Source organism: Dasypus novemcinctus, chromosome 13, assembly GCF_030445035.2.
Source record: "Dasypus novemcinctus isolate mDasNov1 chromosome 13, mDasNov1.1.hap2, whole genome shotgun sequence".
NCBI classification, from domain to species: Eukaryota; Metazoa; Chordata; class Mammalia; order Cingulata; family Dasypodidae; genus Dasypus; species Dasypus novemcinctus.
This window is the reverse complement of record NC_080685.1, coordinates 92094150-92120057: the sequence shown is the minus strand read 5'-3', so window position 1 is coordinate 92120057 and position 25908 is coordinate 92094150. Positions and strand designations below refer to the sequence as shown.

The window sequence follows — 25908 nt, the reverse complement described above, 5'->3', positions numbered from 1 at the left end:
TGTTGATGTGGGAGGAGTAGGGTGAGGGGGGTGGGGGGTATATGGGAACCTCTTATATTTTTTGAATGTAATATTTTTTAAAAAAAGAAAGAAAAAAAAAAAGATTCTCATTGTCGTGGTCTGCAGTAGCATTCTATTATTTCCTTTGCAGCACAAATCCCAATCTTAATTTCTTTAAATTTACTTACTAGCAAGTAAGCATTTAGAAAAGCTTTTTGTTTTCTTTTTGGTTTTTTTTTTAGGAGGTACCAAGGACTGAACCCAGGACACTGTACACTGGAAGTAGGGGCTTGACCATTTGAGCTACATCTGCTCCCCCAGAAAAGTTTATGTACAGTATGAACCAGTTCTAAATGTATATTTATACATATATTTACGTAAATATATACATAAAATAGTAAGAACATTCATATTTAGTAAAATGTGACAGTAATTATCTCTGAAAGGAGAATCACAGGTGACCTGACATTCTTTATTTTCTCTCTCTAGGTAGAGGGCAGTCATCCCCGCCTCTAGATCCTATGGCCGTGGAGCAGTGGCACCAGCAGCAGACCTAGCTGACAGACACAGCACTCCCCAGGAGTGCCAGGCTCAAATATCTTTGGACCTCTCCTTTCAGCCTGAAGCCTGAGGAACTGCCCCCCCCCCCAGCCCATACCAGCCAAGAAGGGAGAAGAGACACGGTCATGAGGCTCCAGGATCCTTGTCTTTACGTTACCTCTGCTGGGTCCCTCCAGAGCCCCCTTCCCTGGGTCTGGAGCCTGAGAGGGAAGTAGGGAGGAGGCACATGGCCGTCTGCAGGACTTGATCTCATCCTCACAGAATGCCACCACTCAGCAAAAAAACTCAGAGCGCCCAGTTTGTGCCAGACACTGGTTTGGAGGGTGCTGGGGACATAACAGAGAACACGACAAATAAGGCCTGTGCCCCAGTGGGACTAAAGTCTAATGTGGAAGGTACACAATAAATATGTTTTAAAAACTTTTTAATTACATATTGCTTCAAAGGGCATAAAGAGAGTGCTGCCACAAAAACAGTAACAATGGTAAGGGAGAATCTCTCTTATTTCCCAAAATTACAGAGCTACTTAAAGGCTGGAGAGACATGTCATACTTCTCATAGCATCACCGTGAGGTTCTAACCCAGCTCAGGAACGTAAGAGAATCCAAGTAGATAAGGCTTGGTTGAAATCCTGATTTTTCCTCTATGTCTGGTAGTGGGGAGCTGGTGATTCCCCCTCCTAGAGCCTCTGCAAAGCTCAGTGAAGAGTGACTGATGGCTCATTCCCCAGAAACCAGATCCAAACATAAATCTAACAACAGATTGTAAACTCCTTAGAAGGTAGACGATAGGAAAGACTTAGAATACCTCAGCAGTGCCCTTCATTCTGGTTCAAGTTCCTTAGCACAGGGTGAAAGGGAAAAGGGTGCCCTCTTTGTTACTGACTTCCATCAACGTGACCTCTGAACCCTAGTCTCAGGGGGAAAATCTCTACCCAAAACAAAGCTAAAACTCCCAGCATCAAAGCCTTCAAAGAACCAAGCCACAGAGCCCAGAAGAGCCCCACTCTCAGGCTCCAGGACCTTCCCAGGGCAGCTACAAAGGACTCAAGTCAACAAGAAGCTAAAAGACAAAATACGGATGATAATTTAAAAATATATAGCAACTAGAAAATGACCTTGAATTAAAGATTCAATGCGGAACAGCAGAATATACCTGTCTACATATAATAACATGACTTCGGGAAGCGGTTTGACCTAATGTAAGGGGGAAATGGAAAGGAGAAATGAGATTATAAGGCTGTGAGTCTCTAAAAAAAGAGTCTGGAGGTTGTCACAAGGAATACCCCTATGTACAACTGAACAGAGTCTAAGAGACAGATAAGGTAGATACAACCCCAGGTATTGGTTCTTTTGAGTCTGCGTGATGGAATTGGACTCAGAGGGGATCTCTTTTCACAAGACTTGCATGCTACTTTATTGGAATTGTAGTTGGTGCTGGGTTTGAGATATATGTAGGGGATTTGAATCTCTGGACTGATAATATGACACCCAGGCCCAGAGCCTCAACAGACTTCAGCTCCTACACTTTGATTTATTGGACTTACTCCACTCAGCTAACATGGAGTTGAAGAAGGTCAACCACCACAACATGGAGCCTAGAGTGTCTACAACTAGAAGCGGGAGGAGTGCATCCAGTACACATGTGGAATCTAAGCCCTCACTTGACATAGGTGTGCAATGGACACAACCAATCCAATGTCCACAGAGAAAATGTGGAATGGGTGTGGGAACGGTAGCCATGGGGGCTGCTGGGTGTGGGGAACGGGAGGAAGAGATGAGATGTGGAGGCATTTTCGGGACGTGGAGTTGTCCTGGATAGTGCTTCACGGACAATTACAGGACACTGTAGATCCCCCCAGGGCCCACTGGATGGAACGTGAGAGAGTCTGGGCTATGATGTGGACCATTGACTATGGGGTGCAGTGATGCTCAGAGATGAACTTTACCAGGTGCAATGGATGTGTCATGATGATGGGAGAGAGTGTTGCTGTGGGGGGAGTGGGGAGCAGGGGCGGTGGGGTTGAATGGGACCTCATATTTTTTTTAATGTAAATTAAAAAATAAATAAATAAATAATTTTAAAAAAATAAATAAAAATATATATATATCACACAATGTTTGATAAAAGGCTAATTTCTTAACGTATAAGAAACTTAGCCTTTTATCAAACAACCTAATACAAAAATGGCCAAAGGATAAGAAAAAGAAACAAATGGCCAAAGGAAAGATGCTCAACATAACTCATTAAAAGAGAAATGTCTATAAAAACATTGCATGCTCATGGATTGGAAGACTAAATATCATTAAGATGTCAATTTTACTCAAATTGATATACAGATTTAATTAACCCCGATAAAAATAACCCCAGCATTAAAGAAAAAATTGAAAACACTATCATTAGATTTATTTGGAAGGGTAAGGAGTCCTGAATAGCCAGAAACTTATAGAAAGGAAAAGTAAACCCTCATCTTCAGACTTTAAATCATTATACCTACCTATAGTGGTAAAAACAACATGGTACTGGCCTAAAGACAGACACAATAGAACAATGGAACCAAATTTATGGTTCAGAAACAGACCCTCAAGTGATTTTTGACTAGCCTGTCAAATTCACACAGCTCAGGCAGAACAATCCATTCAACAAATGGTGCTGAAAAAAAACTGGACATCCATAGCTGAAAGAAGGAAAGAGGACCCCTATCTCACACCTTATCCAAAAATTAACTCAAAATGGATTTTTAAAAAAAATAAAAATAAAAGCAAGAACCATAAAACTTCTAGAAGAAATTATTGGAAAATATCTTCAAGACCTGGTGGTAGGTAGTGGATTCTTAAAGGAGATAAGAGAAGGACTGAGTTGGACTACTGATGTTTAATGTATGCAGAAGTTTTAATTAGCTTTACTGTAAAATTGTGGAAATGTATAGAGTAGATGCTAACACACAGTGAGTAACAGCTAGTTTATAAATGGGGATGTGACTGAAAATGGCAGTCTAGTTATATAAATGCCAATTGATAGAATGCTTGAGAATAATCTAGGAACTGGTTAGCACAGTAAACCAAGAGGTGGGTGAGAATTGTGGTTGATGGTATTGATGGAAGAGTGCCCTTTGTTAGCGAGAACAAATGTATATCACTACTGCAGGGTGATGGGAATGTGAAGAAGCATGGGAAAAATACAACTGGAGTGACCTATGGACTGTGGTTAGTAGTAATAACATTCTTGCATCTATGCAAAAGTTGTACTGTGTTGATCCTGAGGCAGTATGGAAAATGTGAGCCAAATGTACACTATGGACATGGTAACAATCAGATGATACTATTTTATCTGTAGCAAATGACACACCACATTGTGGTATGTTGATGGAGGAGTGTTATTTGGGAATTCTGCACATGTGTATGATTGTTTTGTAAGTTTACAACTTCTGTCATAAAAAATATATTTAAAAAATAATAATAGGGTGGGTTGGGGGAAAAACACACCAAATGCAAGATAAGGACTATGATTAGTAGTAAGATTTCGACAGTGTTCTTTCATTGTAACAAACATCTCATGACAATGCAAGGTGTTGGTGGAGGGTTGATGTATGGAACCCCTGTATGATGTCATGCATATTTGCTTTGTAAGTTCACAACTTTTACTATACAGTTAATTGTTTATGTACATTCATATATAAATGATATAAAGATAATAATCAGATTGGTTAGGGAAAAACTACTTTGTTTAGTAGAAATATTTTGACACTGCTCTTTAATCATTAGAAAAGTTTAAAAACAATGCAAGTTATTGGTGGTAGGGTGAGATGTTATATATGTTTGTTTGATGTCATATATGTTTGGTTTGTAAGTTCACAACTATTATATTATTGTTTATTTATGTTTATGTATGAGTGATATATTTCAATAAATTTAAAATATATATAAACAAAAAAATATATAGAAAAAAATTAAAAGGAAAAAAATGAAACAAAAAAAAAAACAAAACACAATAACACTTTCACCAGAATAACAAAAAAAAATTTGTTATCATGGATTTATGCCGATTTAGGAAGAAAGGCACTCTATCATGCAAACACTTGGTCAGGACATAAACTAGTATATTTTGAGAGGAATTTGGCCATACCCATCAAAACTGTAAATCTTCAAATGTTGGATCCAATAATTACCCAGCCAAGAAAGCCTACCTATACATTCAAAAAGCATTTTAATGGTTTAAAAAACAAATAAACAAACTGGTAGCAGCCTGTGGCAGTTTGATATTATTGATGAATTCCAAAAAGAAATACTGGGTTATGTTTGTAAACTGATCTTTTCCTCTGGGCATATTAGATTATATTGGATTCATAGGTTTCCTTGATTAAGTAATCATGTAAACCTCTTGTGCCAGTAGGGTGTTGAGTCCTTGCCCCTTGGTGGGTGGGGACTCAAAGATAAAAGCATGGCAAAGAACAGAGTTGAGGGCTTTTAATGTTGGGGTTTGATGCTGAAGCTGGAGTCCCAGGGAGAGAGACAGAGCCGTTCGCCTCTTAGTCTACAGCTGACCTTGTGGAGAAAACAGAGGAGCTGAGCCCAGAGGAACCCAAGAAGCCTGAACCCTCGCAGACGTCGGCAGCCATCTTGCTCCAACACGTGAAAATAGACTTTGGTGAGAGAAGTAACTTATGCTTTATGGCCTGGTACCTGTAAGCTCCTACCCCAAATAAATACCCTTTATCAAAACCAACCAATTTCTGGTATTTTGCATCAGCACCCCTTTGGCTGACTAATACACAGCCTAAATTTCTACCAACAAGGGGCTGGTCAAATAAATGAGGGCAAATCCACACAACAGAACACTGTGCAGCTTTATGAACGAATGAAGCAGGTCCTTATCTGCCACTATGGAGAGAGGGTGTTATTAGATGGGAAAACAGACAATGAGCAAGATGATACTGTGGCTTTATCTCTAATGTTCTTTTTTAATTGAAATGCAGTCACAATATTTATGTAACTTTTAAAGTATATTCATAAAGATAAGAAGCAAACGCACCAAAACGTTAATTAATGGTTAATTATAAATGGTGATAACATAGGTGGCATATTCTTTATGTGTTTTTTTTTTTAAAGAAAGACAGGTCAATGGTGACTTGTCTTTTTTATTTGTTTATATCTCCCCACCCCCTCATTGTTTGCACTTGCTGTGTCTGCTCATCTTTGTTTCTTTAGGAGGCACTGGGAACCAAACCCTGGACCTCCAATATGGGAGAGAAATGCCTAATTGCTTGAGCCATCTCTGTTCCCTGCTTTGCTGTGTCTCTCATTACGTTTTTCTTCCCGTGTCTCTTGTTGCATCATCTTCTTGCCTCAGCTTGCTGTGCCTGCCCATCGTGCCAGCTTGCTGTCTTCTTTAGGAGGCACTAGGAACCGAACCAGGGAACCGAACCCATGTAGTAGAAAGGAGCCAAATCACTCGAGTCACATCTGCTTACCTTTACTGTGTTTTTAAAATTTCTAAAACTGAAAAAAAAAGGTATTGAACAGAATGTATAGTACAATGCCATTTGTAGTATTTGTCTGTTTTTTAAGTCAGAGAGGATGTACAGACTTATGGATCCTTAAAAATTTCCTGGATTAATTTATATAAAAACATTAACACTACTGACCAGGACAGAGTAGGTACTAGAGGGAAACTTGCATTTTTCTTTTCTTTTTTTCTTTACACTTTTCAATTTATACCTTTCTGTACTGTCTGAATCTTTACCATCTGCATGTATTACTTTTTTAAAATGAGGTCGGATTCTGAACTGCAGTATGCCTCAGGTCTCCTATGTGACTCCTGGCCTGAGGTAGCAATCCAATTGTGTATATGCCCCAAACACAAACTGGGCTTCCTGCTAGGGAGGGAGGAAGAAAGGGCTGCTGCAGCTCCCTCTAAGGATGAGGATAACACAGTTGATGTAAAGGTCGGGTAGCTTTCTGCAGGATGTAACCAAAATGTGATAAAGAGTGGGATGAGGCCCCAAACCACTGCTGTTAACCACTTCTGACTTATATGGAAATGAACACTGCACCAGAGCAGGGACAGCAACCACTCGGAAGCCTTGCGTAGGAAACTAAAAGACTGTGAGACACAAATATTTGTTTCTTCCAGTAGATGACTCTGACTTTGAAAGAGAAAAAGGAATTTTAATTTATAGAGCACCAATCCCATGCCAAGTGCATTTTCTATATACAAAATGTCCCTATAAGCCTCCAAAAATCTATGAAGTAGAGTCAATTGCAAACTCCATTGTACAGGCATAGTAGCTAGTAAATAATAAAGCAAGATTCATATCCAGTTCAGACTCTAAATTCCAGACTTTTCCCCCCACTACACAGGAGGCTTTTACAAATAAACCCTGTGTTGCTACTATTAGTTTATGGTTGACCTGTCTCCTTCCACCTAAACATCTCCTTGGCTCTACCCCATTCACCGCTGCATCCATCAGGCCCAACACAGTAAGAGTACAGAAGAGCACAATACATGTTAGCTGATCGAATGCACAGACTGCATCAGAACAACTTTTACAGGCCATGGTTTGCTACAGGATAAAGGACATCTTTCCCAAAGAGACAAGGTAGTAGTAGGAAGGAAACACACTAAACTCTCCAAGTTGAGAGGCAGGAAGAAAAATACCATGTTCAGTATCTGAGTATGACTTTCAAAAAATCCATAAACATAGACACATTATCATGACAAAACAGATGGAGGAGCCCTGCTTCTAGCTGAAGGAGCCTCTACTTGCTGTTCCAGTCACACAAAGCAAATTTGACATAACTGAAAGTGATAAAAGCATTCACATGTTCATTACTTCAATTTAGTGGAATGAGATTCATGGCATGTATACCTTAAACTGATCTAATGGGGAAGTTGGATAGCAGAAGGGAGGAGAGAAAAAGAAGAAGAGAACCATCCCACAAATCAAGAGGATAGTATACACACACAGGTACCATTCCCAGGAATAGATCTTATTCCTAATTCCACATGCCAAAGACCAGAGAACACCTACATGAGGAAAGAAGGAAAATGAACTAGAAGTTAAATCATTATAATGGTTGGCTTCATAGGTAAATTTCAGCAAGCATTTTGAAAAAAAATGAACACCAATCCTGTTTAAACTCTTCCAAAAAATTGAAGAGGAGGGAAAATTACCCAACACATTTTATGAAACCAACATCACCCTAATACTAAAGCCAGATAAAGATACATACAAAAAAAGATAATTACAGACCAGTCTCTCTAGTGAACATAGATGCAAAAATTCTCAACAAAATTCTTGCAAGTCTAATCCAACAGCGTATCAAGAGACTTTTACATCACAACCAAGTGGGATTTATTCCTGGTATGCAATGTTGGCTCAACAAAAGAAAATCAATCAACATAATATACCACATTAACAAACTGAAGAAAGAAAACCACATAATCATCTCAATTGACACGGGAAAGGAATTCAACAAAATCCAGAATCCTTTTTTAATAAAAACACTTCAAAAGACAGGAGTAGAACGCAAATTCATCAATATGATAAAAGACATATGAAAAACCTACAGCCAACACTGTACTCAATGAGGAAAGGTTGAAAGCTTTCCCTTTAAGATCTGGAACAAGACAAGGATGCCCACTATCACCACTGTTATTCGATACTGTACTAGAAATTCTGGCTAGGGCAATTAGACAAGAAAAAAAAAAAAAGAAAGGCATCCAAATAGGAAAAGAGAAAGTAAAACTCTCACTATTTGCAGATGACATGATCCCGTACTTAGAAAATTCTGAAGTATCTACCACAAAGCTACCTGGCAAAGTGGTAGGATACAAGATCAACATGCAAATATCAGTAATGTTTTTGTACACTAGTACTGAACAATCTGAGGAGGAAATCGGGGAGAAATTCTACTTATAATAGCAACAAAAAGACTCAAATACCTACAAATTAATTTAACCAAAGAAGTACAGGACCTACATGCAGAAAACTACAAAACAATGCTAAAAGAAATCAATGAAGACCTAAGCAAATGGAAAGACATTCCAAGGTCAAGGACTACGAGACTAAATATTATGAAGATGTCAATCCTCCCCAAATTGATTTATAGATTGAATGCAATACCAATCAAAATTCCAACAGCCCACTTTACAGAATTCAGAAAGACAACTACCAAATTCATTGGAAGGGAAAGTATACCTGAATAGCCAAAAACATTCTAAAAAAGAAGAGCAACATGGGAGGAATTTCACTGCCTGACCTTGAAACATATTACAACATACAGTGGTCAAAACAGCATGGGACTGGCATAAAGATAGACACATTGACCAGGGGAATAGAATTGAAAATCCAGCAATAAAACCCTCACCTATACAGTCAACTGGTTTTTGGCAAACCTACCAAGTCCATGTTTTAACAGGACATAACAGTCTCTTCAGCAAATGGTGCTGGGAGAACTGGAATCTACAAACAAAAGAATGAAAGAGGACCGCTATCTCTCTATATAAGCATCAAACTCAAAATGAATCAAAGACCTAAATTAAAAAGCCAGGACCATAAAATTACTAGAAGAAAATGTAGGGAAACATCTTCAAGACCTGGTAGTAGGTGGTGCTTTCTTGTACCTTGTACCCAAAGCACACACAACAGAAGAAAAAATAGATAAGTGGGACCTCCTCAAAATTAAACACTTTTGCACCTCACAGGACTTTATCAAAAGGGTAAAAAAGGCAGCTGACTCAATGGGAGAAAATAGTTGGGTTTTTTTGCTTTTTGTTTTGGATCCAATATTTCTAACCTTTATATACAAATATTACATAAATGGATTCTAGTTGAATCTACATGTTTAAATCCATCGGCTAAAAACATTACATATTGTAAACATGGCAATATTTAATACAGTATCTATTCTAAAATATTTTCATGTCATGATCACATTTGTTATACCTGAAATTGAATTTATACAAATTAGAGAATTACTAGCAATGGTTGCTCACTCTATAATTGGGGAAAGGGGTTAGGGCTACATTTTATTTTATTTTTATTTTTTCTGAAGGAAATCATTTTTTTTGGTCTTTATTTATTTTTTAATGTTACATTAAAAAAATATGAGGTTCCCATATACCCCCCTCACCCCACTTCTCCCACAACAACAACCTCCTCCAACATCATGGGACACTCACTGCACTCAGTGAACACATCTCTGAGCACTGCTGCACCACATGGTCAATGGTCCACATTTAAGTTATACTCTCACCCAGTCCACCCAGTGGGTCATGGGAAGATACACAATGTCTAGTAACTGTCCCCACAGTACCACCCAGGATAGGGCTACATTTTATTAGTTCAGAAACATCTTCAAAGTAAAGTTAAAGCCTGTCTTTGAATGGCTCCATTGTATCCATATTTAAACTGAAGATTGACACAGAAAAGAGCTAGGGCCCTTTCTAATTGATAGGAATTTTAAAGATCAGGGAGGTGGACTTGGCCCAGTGGATAGGGCATCCGCCTACCACATGGGAGGTCTGCGGTTCAAACCCCGGGCCTCCTTGACCCGTGTGGAGCTGGCCCACGCGCAGTGCTGATGTGCACAAGGAGTGCCCTGACACGCAGGGGTATCCCTGCGTAGAGGAGCCCCACGCGCAAGGAGTGCACCCTGTAAGGAGAGCTGCCCAGCGTGAAAAAAGTGCAGCCTGCCCAGGAATGGCGCCGCACACGCAGAGAGCTGATACAGCAAGATGACGCAATAAAAAGAAACACAGATTCCCATGCCGCTGACAACAACAGAAGCGGACAAAGAAGAACATGCAGCAAATGGACAGAGAGAGCAGACAATGGGGGGATTGGCGGGTAAGGAGACAGAAATAAAAAATAAATCTTTTTAAAAAATGAATAAAAAATCAGTTTAAGGTTCTTAGGGGAAGTGTCTGTTATGAAGAATTAAAAAAAAAAAAACTGCTGCAAAATAACCATAATGGAAAGAGGGATTTCAGACTGTCAGTTAAAAGTTCATCAGGTTGTCAGTCCTGCTTGGGCAGCAGCTGCCGTTTCCAGGCCTCATTCAAGTAAACTAGTCATTTGTAGTTGATGATAAGAAGAATGAAGTTAAGCATGTATGCAATGACACATATGATGCAAAACTCCTTCAGCACAAAGTACAGAATGTAGGCCAGGTACAGAGACCCTACCACAGACACGATGGAGGAGGTCCTGAGGATTAAAGCGCATGACTGTGCTTGCTGTCATGCCATGAAGTATTATTCAGCCTTTAAAAAGGAATGATGGGGGAAGCGGACATGGTTCAACTGACTAGAATTGAGAATACAGCAATAAACCCTCACCTATACAGTCAACTGGTTTTTGGAGGATCTGCCTACATATGGAGGGTCCAGGGTTCGATCCCCAGGGCCTCCTGACCCCCCTCATGCAGTGCTGCCACCCACAAGGAGTGCCATGCCATGCAAGGGCACCCCCATGTAGGGGTGCCCCCCACCGACAAGGAATGCGCCCCATAAAGAGAGCCGCCCCTCATGAAAAAAGCGCAGCAGAGTGGCGCCGCACACATGGAGAGCTGATGCAGCAAGATGATACACAAAAAAAGAGGCAGTTTCCCAATGCTGCCAGATAATGCAAGCAGAAGCAGAAGAACACACAGTGAATGGACACAGAGAGCAGACAATGGGGGGAAGAGGAGAGAAATTTAAAAAAAAAAAAAAGGGAATGATGGGGAAGCTGATGTGGCTCAAGTGACTGAGCTGCTTACCACATGGAAGGTCCTAGGATCGGTTCTCGGTGCAAGATGAGCAAGACAGCAAGCTGACAAGAGGGGCTGGCCTGGTGAGCTGGAGGCAAGGGCTGCGGAGCACCTCACCCAGGGCCCCAGGTCACAGAGGGCCTGGTGCTGGGGATACCGCTCCTTCTCTTGCTCCACATGTTAGGCGTAGATGGAGAGCAGGATCCTGGCAGTGCACACTGCATACAGGGCCACCAGGGCCACCGCGGCACGGACACTCTCAGCTGGACAGGCGCCGCCATCTTCCCACCTCCAGCAGCCTCTGCCTCCCTTCTCCTTCACCTCAGCTGCCACCACCCATCGGGGCCCACTGGGAGAATATATTTGGAAATCACATGTCCAATAAGGATTTAATATTCAGGACATATAAAGAGGTGTTACAACTCAACAATGAAAAGCTAAATGACCCAATAAAAAAACAGGCAAAAGACTTGAATAGACATTTTAGACATTTGTCCAAAGAAGAAATGGTAAAAAAAAAAAAAAAAAAAAAACATGAAAAAATGCTCAACTTCACTAATGATTAGGGAAGTGCAAATCAAAACTACAATGAGATATCATTTCACTATTAAATGATATCAGATACCTATCAGAATGGCCACTATTAAAAAGACAAAGAACTACAAGTGTTGGCTAGGATGTCAAGAGATAGGAACACTTATTCGCTGTTAGTGGGAATGCAGTATGGTACAGCCGCTGTGGAGGACTGTTTGGCAGTTCCTAAAGAAGTTGAATATAGACTTGCCACATGATCCTGAAATACCACTACTGGGTACATACCCAGAAGAACTGAGAGCAGTGACATGAATAGACACCTGCACACCTATGTTCACAGCGGCATTATTTACGATGGCTAAAAGTTGGAAACAACCCAGGTGTACAACATGGATGAACCTGGAGGACAGTATGTTGAGCGAAACAAGCCAGACATAAAAGGACAAATACTGTATGATTGCATTACCATGAACCAAATACATTGTGTAACATATTACGTGATTTAAAAAAATTTGTGTCCAGTACATTTCATTGAGAAATGTTGTTTTTATTCAACTGTATTTTCTTTTTACTTTTATTGTTTCTATTTTCAATTATTCAATGTACAAAATAAAGTTTTAAAAAATCCAAAAAATCTAAAAAACTAAAAATAAAAATAAATCATTATCATGATAACATAAGACAGTAAGCATGATCAGGAAGAAGAGATGAATGACCTTTTCCTAAATGGTTAGAAAAATGGTCCAGAGAAAAAGACAGCTCAAGATTCCTCAAATGAACATGGAGATATCTGTTGGAAAGACATATCTTTTTCTGTTAAGAGCAGAACTAGTGAAAAATTCCTACCTTACTAAAGACTTCATCTCTCACACAGCTGACAATGTGTGATGCAAGGAAAGAAACTGTTAACCTGGACTAAACAGGAAGGAAAAGCTAGTAAATTATGTCAAACAAAAACGCAAACAAACAAAAAACCACAAAAAAACCCACCTTAGTTAGCACAAGCTAACTAACAAGAATACCACATTGGGGGAAAACAACCTTGTCATTTTGGAGTTCAAAGGAGAGAAGACAAAAAAATTGGGACAGAAACAATTGTTTTGCCTAGACTCCAAGAAAACCAATGTTTAGATATGGAAACAAAGGAGCAGTGAGACAGTATGAGCAGAGGTCCCAAATGGAAATGCATTTTGAAAGATATGGCACAGATCTCTCACAGGTGGATTCTAATCACCTAAAATACAACAATCCTCTGAAGAAGAACCAGGAGGAGGCAGCCATGGACAGCAGGGCCACAGCACAGGGAGCTCTGCTGGGCTCAGAGATTAAACATGTCCAAAGACATAAGCAACTGCCCTCAACCCAGGACAGACCCAAAAAGAGTGGCATGGACTCATAAAACAGAATGATTGGAGTCTGTTAGGGTTTTTAAAAGCTATATCCAAAGCTATAAGAACAAGGAGGAAAGAGGAAAGAGGAAAGAGGGTCCAATATACAAAAATGCTAGAGAAAGAGGAAATATTCATTCCCAATATGCTCCACCTTCTCTATCAAGAAGAATCCTCTTCCAACTGGAACAAGCTAAACACTTGCACATACACACAAGGAAAATCTCCAAAGCAAGCTACGCCAAGAACCAACTTACAATCACCCAACAATGACTGAGTTAAAAGTTGCCAGCCTTAGAAGAATCACATTCCAGGATATGGAACCACAGGGTGGTTCCAGAATCACTGCTGGTCACCATTCAGAAGCTGGGGGCAGGCAACCATTCCCTGTGCAGACCATGCTCACAGCATGGATCTAGCCCTTGAGGACCCAGGGGTTCACAGGCTAGTAAAGGAAACAGATATGTAAATCAAATTGTTAATAAAGCTTCACGAACACAAAGGAACTGGTTTGGCTGTTTTTGTTTGTTTAAAGCAGAAGGGATATAGAGGATGAACTGCTTAACTTAATATCTGCTCTGGCAAAGCTCTAGAACAGGTCATGAGTTGGGCCATCAGAACCCAGCCTGGGTTCACTGAGAAGCCATGGCAAACTAGTCTCATTTCTTTTTTAGCAATATTACTAAAATACAGACCAAAGGACTGTCAGGCACAAGGGAACTTGACTTCTATAAGGCATAGGGACAAAGTGTCATGCCAGACCTTTGGGATGACAAAGAAAGACGGGATGAGATGACAAAGCATTTAAGTAACATAACCTACCAAAGGTGAAGTGTGATTTAAGAGGTATAGAACAGGCTGCTCAACAGGACTCACTAGAACTCATTGCCCCCTCTAACCTGCTCCCTGATCTCAGTAAATGACAACGCCATCACCATCTAGTCAGGCTCCCAGATATAATCTGAAGTAGTCCATCCTCAGTCTCTCTCTTCCCCTCACCCACAGAACCAATCCAATGTTGTCTTCAGAAATATCTCCCAAATCCATCCTCCCTTCTTCAGTCTTGCTGCCCCTTGCTTGGTTCTGACCCCTCTTTGCTCTTGAGCGCTTTCTGATTGGTTTCCAGCTAGGAGACTGAATCTGCTTCAATACATCTTAGGTAAACTCCTGAAAAGCAAATGTGAACACAAAATTTCTTCCTTAAACATCTCCTTTAGCTAACAGAATAAAATCCATCTTGGTCTTTCCTAGCTCCCATCCATGTCACCTCTACCCTTCCCTCCCAAAACATTACCTTTGTTTAAGCTAGACTGAACTACTTTGCTCTCAAACAACTCATGTCTTTCCACGACTTCATGTCTCAGCATCCTTTAAGAACCAGTACAAGTGTCATCTCTTCTGTGAAGCCTCTCTGACCACTTCGAGGGAGTTAACCCCTCTTTCCTCTGTTCCCAGAAGACTCGTTAAACTACTTCAGCACACACGAGTGTTATTTAGATGACTGTCTCTCTTCCTGCTGTACACCATGTGCCACTTGGAGGGTAGGACCATTTCATTTCCATCTTTTGATTCCAAACAATAAGCATGGCATTTAGGAAGTACTCAAATATTTGCTTGTTGACTAAACCCAAAGAACAACTCCAGCAACTAAGCAAGGAATAACTATCCTTGGTCTTGTCTAGTGTTTTACCAATAAGTTGATTAAAGTTATAGTAAATATCAAGCTTATCAACCTTGTAAGTGACAAAGAAAAACAAACAAACCTGGGAGGGGTAGCTGGTGTGTTAAGTAAGTTAGGTAATATATTTTTTTAAAGATCATAGCAGGTGTGAAAATATGAGCCAAATATACAAGACTTATAAGGAAACATTAAAAAGTCGTATGTTAGGATTCAAAACACCATCTACAATAGCAGAGGATAAAAGAGCCCCTTCTCAGGTCAGAGCCACATTGAGTTCTGTTTCCTCACTTTAACTAGCTCTGGGACCCTGGGCACGTTTCTTAACCTTCTTATACCTCCAATTTCCTTGGCTGTAATACAAGGTATATAATAATGGTATCTCTTATACTTGTAATGGTTGCTATCAAGTTAATAAAAATAATGTAAGGGACTTAGAATTTGGCTCAGCTCAACTAAATAAACTTTAGCTATTTTTATTTTTGTTGCTGCTGCTAAAAGCTGCTTCTAAGAAAAAGGAAAAGAAGTTTTAAGCATTGCAATTAAAACACAGGCTCTGGAAAAAAATTTCTTTTTAAGATTTATTTTATTTATTTCTCTCCCCTTCACCCCTGTTGTCTGCTCTCTCTGTCCACTCACTGTGTGTTCTTCTGCGTTCACTTGCATTATCAGGTGGCACTGGGAAACTGCGTCTCTTTTTTGTTGTGTCATTTTGCTCATCAGCTCTGTGTGCAGTGCCATCTCTGGGTGGGCTAAGCTTTTTTCACGTGTGCAGCTCTCCTTGTGCGGCGCACACCTCGCACGTGGGGCTCCTCTATGCAGGGGTGCCCTGCGTGGTACAGCACTCCTTGCACACGACAGCACTGCACATAGGCCAGCTCACCACACAGGTCAGGAGGCCCTGGGGATCGAACCCTGGACCCTCCACATGGTAGACCGACGCTCTATCAGTTGAGCCACGTCCACTTTCCAGGCTCTGGAATTAAACTACCCCCGTCCACTTTCCAGGCTCTGGGATTAAACTACCCCAAGTTCAAGCTCCAGCTCTAAGCTTAGTAGCTACTTAATCTTGAAAGTTAATTCACTTTCAAATTTTCCCTTGTTCTCATCAAGTGGGGCTAATAATAGTATCTGTCAAAGATATTCACTTAAGCGTTACTTCTAATTAAAAAAAAAAAAAAACAGGTAATAAACTGTCCATGCATAGAAAGAACTGGTAAATTATGATACAACCATACCACAGAGTAATACGCAATTACCAAAAATAATGAGGTAGATCTACTTATATCAAAGCTCTCCAAAAGTTATTTTTCCATGACAAAAGCAACTTGCAGATTGGTACATACAGTCTGATCCCATTTTTGTGAAATTTTTAAAAAGAAATGTGTGTGTGTGTTCTCTCACTTTTATAAATATAGTCCTTGCCTGATATAGGACTATGCAAAGGAAAAAATTACGATTGTTCTACAACCTTTACATTTTTTTGTAAAAACAAAACAAAACTGTCAATTATTAGTAAAAAAGTAAAGAAAAATAAAACCAGGAAAACTAATATACTCATTTAGTATAGTATGGGACAATATACTATAGTATACATATAGTATAGTATGCTATAATTTAAAATATTAGCAACACTTAAAACTAAAGTGTTTTGTTTCTTTGTAAAAAACTTATTCGAGAGGTAAATGTGGCTCAAGCAGTTGAGCACCTGCTTCCTACACTCAAACCAGATGTGATCTGTACATGAGAGGTCCCAGGTTTGGTCCTTGGTGTCTCCTAAAAATAAAACAAAAAGAAACGAACAAAAAAAAACAACTCAGGGAAGCCAATGTGGCTCAGTGGTTGAGCGTCGGCTTCCCACATACAAGGTCCCAGGTTTATTCCCTGGCCCCAGTTCAAAAAAAAAAAAAACCCTAGGCAGAGTGGTTTGAACAGTGCTTGCCTTCTTCTCCTTGTGTTAACAGACAACAAAGAACAAGTTATCTTTTCTACACCACGGTTAATTGTCATACTCCTAAGTTTGAATCAGTTTCCAACATTTTATCCTTTTTGCTTACAATGTTGTAAAATACTTCCAGAGTCCCCATAACATGAAGTTTTTTCCCATGGTGTCACTTCTTCTGGGACTCTTCATCCTTTTCATTGCAGCGACTTACTTCGTTTATTTCAATGAGTTTGTTTTCCCTACATTCCTCTGGCTGCATACGTAAGAGTCTCTAGAATGGTGACAGTGTCAACATTCCCAGGGTCAGCTAATTCTTCTAAAATTCCATTCACATTCGGCTCAAATTTCACTTCCAGTGTTATCACTTCTATTTCTTTGCTGAAAGTTCATCTTTGTTGGCCAATTCTCTCCTTTGATAATGAATTTTTGTAAATGGCCATATGGGTTTATCAGTCGGCGACAAGGATGCCATACAACCACAGGGCTTTGCTGTCTGAGTGCACTGAACGACAGGCATGCAATGACTCACCATCAGCAGAATGGAAAGCAGCACCATGGTTGGTCACTGCTCATGATGTGCCTGCCATTTACACGGTGATTTGTGGACTGAAAAGCCAGCAGCAAAGTTTGTACTTAATGCAACTATTCATAATTAATATGCCATGGTGAAATTGAACAGTATTGTTGGGGGACTAGTGTTATTCAACTAATGCATGACAACTGAAATTTATGTATATTAGAATTGTGCGACACAAGGAATGTCTGAGCAATGAATGCAATTTGCAAGGATACCCACCAAAGAGTTAACAATGGTTACCCTTGGGGAAATGCTACATTGTTTAAATTTTTTTCAGTGACTAGGTTCTACACCTTGGAATGGTTCTCAAACCAGAGGTGAATTTGCCCCCCATGAGACAAGTGGCAGTGTCTAGAGACATTTTTGGTTGTCACAACTGGGAAGAAGGGGTATGCTACTGGCATCTGGTAGGCAAAGGCCAAGAAAGTTGCTAAACTTTCAACAAGGCACAGGACAACCCTATGACAAAGAATTTTCTGGGCCAAAGGTCTGTAGTACCACAGCTGAGAAACTCCACTTGCTTTAAACTGATAATTTTTATAACTTTATTTTTTCCTTTTCTTTCTTTTTTTTTTTGTAGGTACTGGGGCCAGGGATTGAAATAGGACCTCGTATGCGGGAAGTTGGCACTCAACCACTGACCCCCCTTGGCTCCCCTGAGTTGGTTTTCATTTGTTTGCTTGTTTTTTTTGTTTTTAGGAGGTACGGGGGACCAAACCGGGGAACTTCCATGTGGGAAGCAGGTGCTCAACTAATTGAGTCACATCTGCTAACTATTATTTTAAATCATACCTTTCTCATAAGATGGTGGCAAAGATTAAATGAGGTAATGCCATAAATATCAAGGTCTCTCTGACATCAAGCTGAATTGGTATCTTAATACCACCTTAGATTTGTGGCAATTTTACAAACATTCAGTCCTCTGTGCCATGATGTGGATGCCACTGACAGATCAAGTACCAAGATCAAACAGGATCCAAATCCATCCACACTCTGCACTTGTGAGACCACATCCAGAACAGTTCCCACTTCTGGGTAACACATTTTAAGAAGAGTATTATATTTTTAAAGGAGGACAACCCAGATGTAAAAAGTCAGAACCATGTTATACAAGAAGCAGTTCAATAAACTGGGGCAATTAGCTTCAAACAGAGAAACCCTGAAGGAGCAGTTGAGGGGCTGGATGTGATAATCCTAAAATTTCATGAGGCTGTCACAGAGAAGAAAGCTAAATTAGACTTATCCTATATGGTTTCTCAAGGTAGAAGTTCTAAGACTCTCCCACAATCATAGGGTCCTGCTAAGGTAGTAAGCTCCAAGCAGACACTGACAGGTGGGCTCTCAAGGGGGTTACTACAATGAGCAAGAGATTAATGAGCAGTAAGGCACCTTCTAATACTCACATTCTTGGATGTAGAATACAATGAGAGGGCAGGACAGAAAAGAGTGAGAGAGGAACATGAGAGGTCAGCTTCCCATGACCCAGCTATCGCACTCCTAGGTTTTCACCCAAGAGAAATTAAAACATTATGTCCACAAAAAGACTTGTACAAGAACGTTCACGAGACCTTTATTCATTATAGCCAAAATCTGGAAACAATCCAAATGTCTATCAACAGGAGAATGAATAAGTAAACTAGCATATCCATACAACAGAATCCCATTCTACATAAGAAGGAACAAACTACTGACACACATAACCACATGGATGAATCTCACACAAAAGAGTTCATAATAATGATTCCATTCATATGAAGATGTAGGGCAGGCACCACTAATCTATGATGGGGAAAAAAAATTAGAAGAATGATTGATGGAAGGAAGTGACGATTGACTGGGAAAGAACATAAAAATGTTTGTTCTCTATCTTGAATTTTTAGGTTGCACAGGTATAAAATTTATCAAAACTCATCAGAATTGTTAATATATATATTATATATACAATACATACTTGTTATATAAATTTTACCACAAGCAAAACAAAATCCACGAATATTGACCTGTACTGAAATGTTTAGGGGTGAAGTTTACTGATGTCTGCGACTATGAAAGGCACCCCCAAAATAAGACCAACTGGTAATGGGAGAGATGAAAAGATGTAGATATGATAAAGCAAGTATAGGAAGAGGTTGATGACAGGATCTAGGTGATAGAGTATATGAGTGTTTCCTGCATGTTTCTTCTTTCAACTTTGTTGTATATGTGAAATTTTTCATAATAAAATATGGACTAGAGTGGACTTACTGGTATTCTACTATAGAATTATTTTGACTCTAGCAATGGAAGAAATTATATCATTGATGTGGAGACAGTGGCCATGGGAATTGCTGAAGACAGGAAGAGGGAAAAAGAGGTGTGTAATGGGGGCATTTTCAGGACTTGGAGTTGTCCTCGATATTGTAGGGACAGATGCAGGACATTACATATCCTGCCATAACCCACTGCATGGACTGGGAGAGAGTGTAAACCACACCACAAACTATAATTCATGCTGTATAGCAATGCTCCAAAATGTATTCATCAAATGCAATAAATGTAGCACACTAATGAAAGAAGTTGCTGATGTGGGAAGAGTGGGGGGTGTGGGGAGTGGGGTATATAGGAGCCTCATATATTTTAATGTAACATTTTGTGTGATCTATGTATCTTTAAATAAAAAGATAATGAAAAACAAAACAAAAAGTTGAGGAGGAAGTAATAGCCAGTAGGAAGCACAAGAAGGGAAAGAAGATGTGGCTGGGGTTCACTGGAGGGGGGCGGTAGGGAAAGAAGAGGAACTATTTCATCTATCACAGGGCCTCTCAAGAGCAGAACTGCAAAAGGCCAGGATGCCCTGGAACAAGTGGTCTTAGCCAAGATGGAGTACATGTGAGCCTGGTGCTTAGACCTTTACTGGCTTAAGTTCTTGTTCCTATGGGACCAGCTTCTATGGGTCACACATCTGACTGTGTGGCTCAAGACAAGTCCCTGCCCCTCTCTGGCTTTGTTTTCTTCCCCTGTACAATGAAGGGATCCATTTTAGAGGACCCTTAATGTGCTTTCCAGCTTTAAAAGTCTACTGCTCACTGTATTTGTAGAAACCACTTTTCTACAACAGAGCCAAAGAATCCAGAGGTGCAATTATAGCTTCAAGGAGGAGCTCCAGGCAGCTTCATACAAGTAAAGGGCAAGCTGGAATATCACTGTGTCCTCAAAAAAGGGGGTTGCATCCAACTAGTTCTCAACAGCCTGCATGTGGATTATCTGTTTTGCAGATTAGCCACAGGAAACACTGAATCAATGAACTGCAGCCTTCCTTCCCTATCCCCACACACTCAAAACAGATTTCTGAGTCACTAAACATTACGGAGGCCCAGAACTAAAACGTATTTGCTGGATTAAAAAAAAACCACGGATACATTGAAAAACTCATGTTCAATAATTTCAAATTATCTACTCTACTACCTCCCCCATCCCCAGCTCCCCCCAGTGGCAGGGATAATCTAAATTTGATTGCATACATAGCTGTTGATCATCTATGATATGGTTTATCATAGATGGCTCTCTATACCAAGCACATGCATCTTGGAGTTCACCAAGTGACAGAAGGATATGCCAGAAAGCTGACTAGACCGGTTCTAGACCCAGCTCTACAATTAACTTGTTGAGCACCTGAGAGAAGTCGCTTTTACTCTCCAGACTTTAGTCTTCTCCACTATAAAAATCCAATATATGCCTCAGTCTACCTGAAGTTTAAGATTTCTTCCAACTCTAAAGTCTTTGCTTCTAAGATTCTCTCTTCCTGGGTAAGCAACAAGCTTAAAATTTGTTTAATGTTCTATATACTCTCTAGCCCTTCCATCGATAATATCATCTTTAAACTCATAATCTGTGCCATTTTAATCATGCGGATACTAAGATGTAGTTATTTAAGAAGTTTACCTAAGTTAAACAGTTGGTTGATAATAATGAGAGCTACAACCTGGCCCTGAGTAGACCATGTTGATTCCCGGGAAAAGCGCCCCTCCCAGATTTCAGCAGCCCCTTCTTTCTCTTGCCTTAGCACTCTGGAAACCAGTGAAGTCTAGTGCTCTGGCCCCAGATTCTAAAAGAACTGGGAATACATATCTGTTACTCAAACCAAAGACTATTACCTCACAAACCAAAATACAACCTCTGGCAGGACTTCATTCCCTCCATTCTCCTTGGTGGGAGGGGATCTGGAAAAGAGAGCCTGGGAGCCTGGGTTCTCTGCGTTGCCTGGGGGTGGGGGAAACCCCTCACTTCCCCTGGAATAACTGTGGAAATCTGGGATCCTCATTATGGAGGACAAAGGACACCCCCTCTAGGCCCAGAAGTCCCACAGCTGCATGTGCGGCCTTGGCAGGAAATGGAGCTCCAACAAGCCTAGGACCTACCTGTGGGAAAAGAAGACAGGTGTGCAAGGTCATCCCCTCCCCTAAACACATGCCACAAGTATTTGAAGAGCTGGTCTGGTGAAGATGGGAACAACAGTGAAGGGAGAACAACAGGGAGAGAGTACAGGAGTGAGGGCTCTGACACTGCCCTGCCCTCCTGCCTTGAGGGGGCAGCAGGTAAATGGCTTCATCTCATATTCCTAGGACTCTGAACAAGGAAAGCCCCACCCTGGGGTGAGAAAGAATTTCCATAATGACCAATTTGTCACGAAGTGGCCCAAATGTCAGCCCAGCAGTGGTGATACATCCCCAGCTGATCGGGGAAGGAGAGAGTCATCCCCCACTCTTCTCCTACTCAACAGATCTTCTCCACCTTTACCCAACACTGGCCTTGAGGGAGCTCAGAGGTTCCTGGCAAGGGCCCTCGGCTCCTCCCTGGGAGCCATGGCAGTCCATGGGGCTCAGGGTTGCTGGTCCCCCAGGAAGGCTGGAGCATGGGAGTCAGCAAACAACACCAGAGGAGCAGGGGACGAAGGACACCTCACCCTAGTTCCTGCTGACTAACTGCCCTCCTCTTGGGAAGGTCAAAAGAGGGAAAGCAGCATAAAAATAACAGAGGTAGGAAATCCTGGCCCTGCCATGATTACACTGTCTCCCCCCATTGGAAGTATATAATCCCCAGGAAGAGTGCCTGATTCCCACCCCACATTCCCAATTCTTACTGGTTGCAGATTTCCTTAGAAATAACCAAGGCCTCCTGGCAAACTTCACCGGGAGAATACTGAGGCCTGCAAGAGGCACTGGGAATCCCCTGGGCCTGGGTTTGTTCCAAGTCTAGAATCCAGCGAGGCCTCCCCAGCATGTCTCAGGGAGCTGGCCATCTTGGGGACAGGTGGCTCACATCCACCTCCCACCACCATCGGTAGGAAAACAGTTCTAGCCAGGACTCTCGAATTCCAAGAGTCCACAAACTGTATTAAATCTATTTAATCATTTGAACCTTTCCTTAAATTTAAACCAAATGCCTTCATTTTAGTTCCTTTGAGTAATGGAGAGCATGCTGTTTGACTGGAGAAGGGAGAAAAATCCGCCCACCAGCTTCTTCCTAGGCCACCACACCAGGCTTCCACCCCATCTTCTCTACAGGAAGAGGAGAATGCAATGAGAAAACGGAGCTAAATCTTGCTCCCCTCTACTTCCAGGATTAGCACAAGGCTGCCCTCCAGGTCACCAGCCCTCCCTTCTCCCATACCTTGGAACTCTCTCTCAGCAGCCTATGTGTCAGGCAGGGGTATCTGCTGACTGCCCGTTCACCCCCCATGCTGCCGCAAACTGCCGCTTCCCAGGCATGACAGATGTAGCTGCTATTCAGTATTTTCAAGTCAAGACAAAAGCCTTCTCCAGGAGCACAAAGCCAACAGGGATGCAGACAGAGCCAACTTGAATAGAAGCCACCTGCCGAGGGCCCTTCTCTGCCACGCCCCCAACACACACACACACACATACACCATTTGTCACACACACACCCTTTGTCTCACACACACACATACATACACACACACACACACACCTTTGTCAAACATCTCAAACCTGTGTTGACGCAGTCAGGTGAATTTTTCTCCGAATCACTAGATAGTTCTCATCCTAGAGCACCGAGATTGAACTGCCATTTCTTGAACAGCATTTCATAAGATGTTAGTAAGTGATATGCACAAATGGCATCCTATATATAATAGATGCACTGGGTTAAACAAAGTTAAACAGATTCTTACACTGTAAAACTTCTCAGGGCCTTTAATATGTTAATGTGCATTGCAAAATGTCCCAAATTTCTTTATTCACAGAGTTATCTCACAGGATTAGCATTCCCCAGCACACTCTAGGACTTTCCACCTTGGAGAAATGAGTGGCTCCTTCCTCCATGTTCACCCAGTCCCCTGGACATAACTCTCCTACCATTTGGAGTATATAAGAAATACCTGCTTACATGTCTCCTCCTCTGTAAGTTCCCAGGGTACAGATGAATCAATAGATCAGTGAGTATCCACCATGATCTCTGCCATTCAGTTCAACTGACAATGATGTTTCTCCAAGAATCATTAACACTTCATAAAGGGGGCAGAACCACACTCTCTCAAGCCAGCCTCAGCTGCGGGTGATCTGGGCTTACGTCACAAGGACAAGGATCCCACCCCTAGATGAGCCAGCTGGTTTTAGTCCTTTATCCTTGCCTTCACCAGCTGTGTTACATTAGGCTATAAGGGTAACTGGGTGACTGCATTCAAGGTACACACACCTGTGGCCAGGAAGATGTCACACCCACAGCCATCACACATGCCCTGGCTGATGGCTTAGCCCCCAACACCACTAATTCCAGCAGAGAAACCTGAAAGGAATAAAAGGAAGGTTAAACAACCTTGACAGCAAGGGGCCTCAGCACTTCATAGGCAACCCTCCTCCTATCATGGGCCAGATAACAATGAGTGACAGAAAGGCACTCAGACACAGCGTAAATCTTCCAAATTTCCCAGAAGCCCAGTATTTTCATAGTCAAACCCTTGGATCTGAAAGTGATGCTTCCCTCCCAAAATAAAGAAAAAATTATGTGTCAGACAGATCCTAATTTTGGATTGGAAAAATGCAGTCAGTGCTCCCCAGGGTGAATTTGGAAAAGAGACCCTCCAGCAGCCTCTCAGATTCCCTGGCTTCTGGGCTTCTTTCATAATGAAGCAGACCCTGAAAGCATGTCTCCCTCTGACCCCTTAGCTGACCAGAGAAGCAGGTGCCCCAGATGAAGCGAACTTTGAAGACCCAGCCCCTCAACACAGGAAGCCTCAGCCTCCAGCAAACTCCCCTTTTTCTGAAGCCTCAGGCTGTTCCTGGCATGTATGCTTCTCAGAACAGCTTCAGCAGAGATGGAGTTTGTGGTTAGCATCTGAGGGCCATCAAAAGGCTGGGGAATTCCTCACACTCTGGTTCTGATCTAGGAAGGGAGGAAGCGCGAATGTCAGCTCTCCCTTCCTACTCCCTCACCCTCCTGTGCCCCAGTAGCATCAGAAGAAAACAAGGTGAGATCCCATGAGGCAGTACTAAAAGGTTTCCACCACTGCATACAAAAGTGTGTGCTTTACCATCTTAAGATAAAGCCCAGTGTTTATTCCTACCCAATTTCCCTAAGTTTCTCTTCTATTCCCCTGGGCAAAATTAGTCCGATCTACAGAAACTAGGAATAAAAGGAAATATTGACAGCCCCTTTCTGGTGAAGCATGCCCCACTATCCACCCACCCCAACCAGCCCCAGCCCCAGCCCCAGCCCAGAAGAGCAGAAACATGAAAGGCCCTTCCCAGCTCTTGCCAAGATCCTGACCTGGGCCCTCTTCCCCCCGCCTCTTCTCAAGAGAGAGAATTCTTTGGCTTGACTCATTATTCCACTTATCTTCACTAACTGGGCAGGGCTGTGTTTGGATGTATCTGCTTCTAGAGCTGACACTTTAATTCTTGATTTCAAAAAATTTTTATTGTTTAAATACCAGTTTTGCCTCTGAGGCAGCCAAGTCACCATGCCCTGCTTGTTAATTATCAGCTGCGAGGTAGTACTTTTCTCAGCTTTTCTCATCACTAGCTGATGAGCCCCAGGGCCACTGAGGGTAGGACTTCTGGGAAAGGGGCTCTGGCTCCCAATGGCAGCCTCATCAGAATCCAAGACAAGGTATTAACTGCACCTCCAGGAACACCAAAACAAACAAGACACAGTCCTTGTCTTCAAGGAGCTCGAGGTCTACCAGGGGAGGACAAGGAAATCACCAACTCAGATAGATCCCCAGCAGTCATGCAGGTGTCCAGGTACCACCAGGACAGAAGCAGGAGTTAGTTCTGTCTGGAATTGGGGCGGGGGCGGGGGGTGGGGGGGGTGGGAAGAGAAGGTAACACAGGTAAAATCTAAAATGAGCCTCAAAGGAAAATACAATTCTACCAGTAAAGATATAAAAGGATGAACAAAGGGAAGGCAGTACAGAGTGGGAAAGAATAATATCCTGGAGTGGTGACTGCCTGTGCTGGCAGGGAGGGGTGGTA

The 25908-nt window shown here is 41.6% G+C and overlaps 1 protein-coding gene and 1 pseudogene across 1 annotated transcript in view; both read right to left on the bottom strand.

Moving 5' to 3' along the window:
- MAPKAPK2 (MAPK activated protein kinase 2) overlaps window positions 1–25908 on the bottom strand; it is a 53548-nt gene that overhangs the window by 11624 nt on the left and 16016 nt on the right. The gene's annotated exons all lie outside the window — the stretch shown is intronic.
- LOC131273084 (vitamin K epoxide reductase complex subunit 1-like protein 1) lies at window positions 9017–11770 on the bottom strand (annotated as a pseudogene).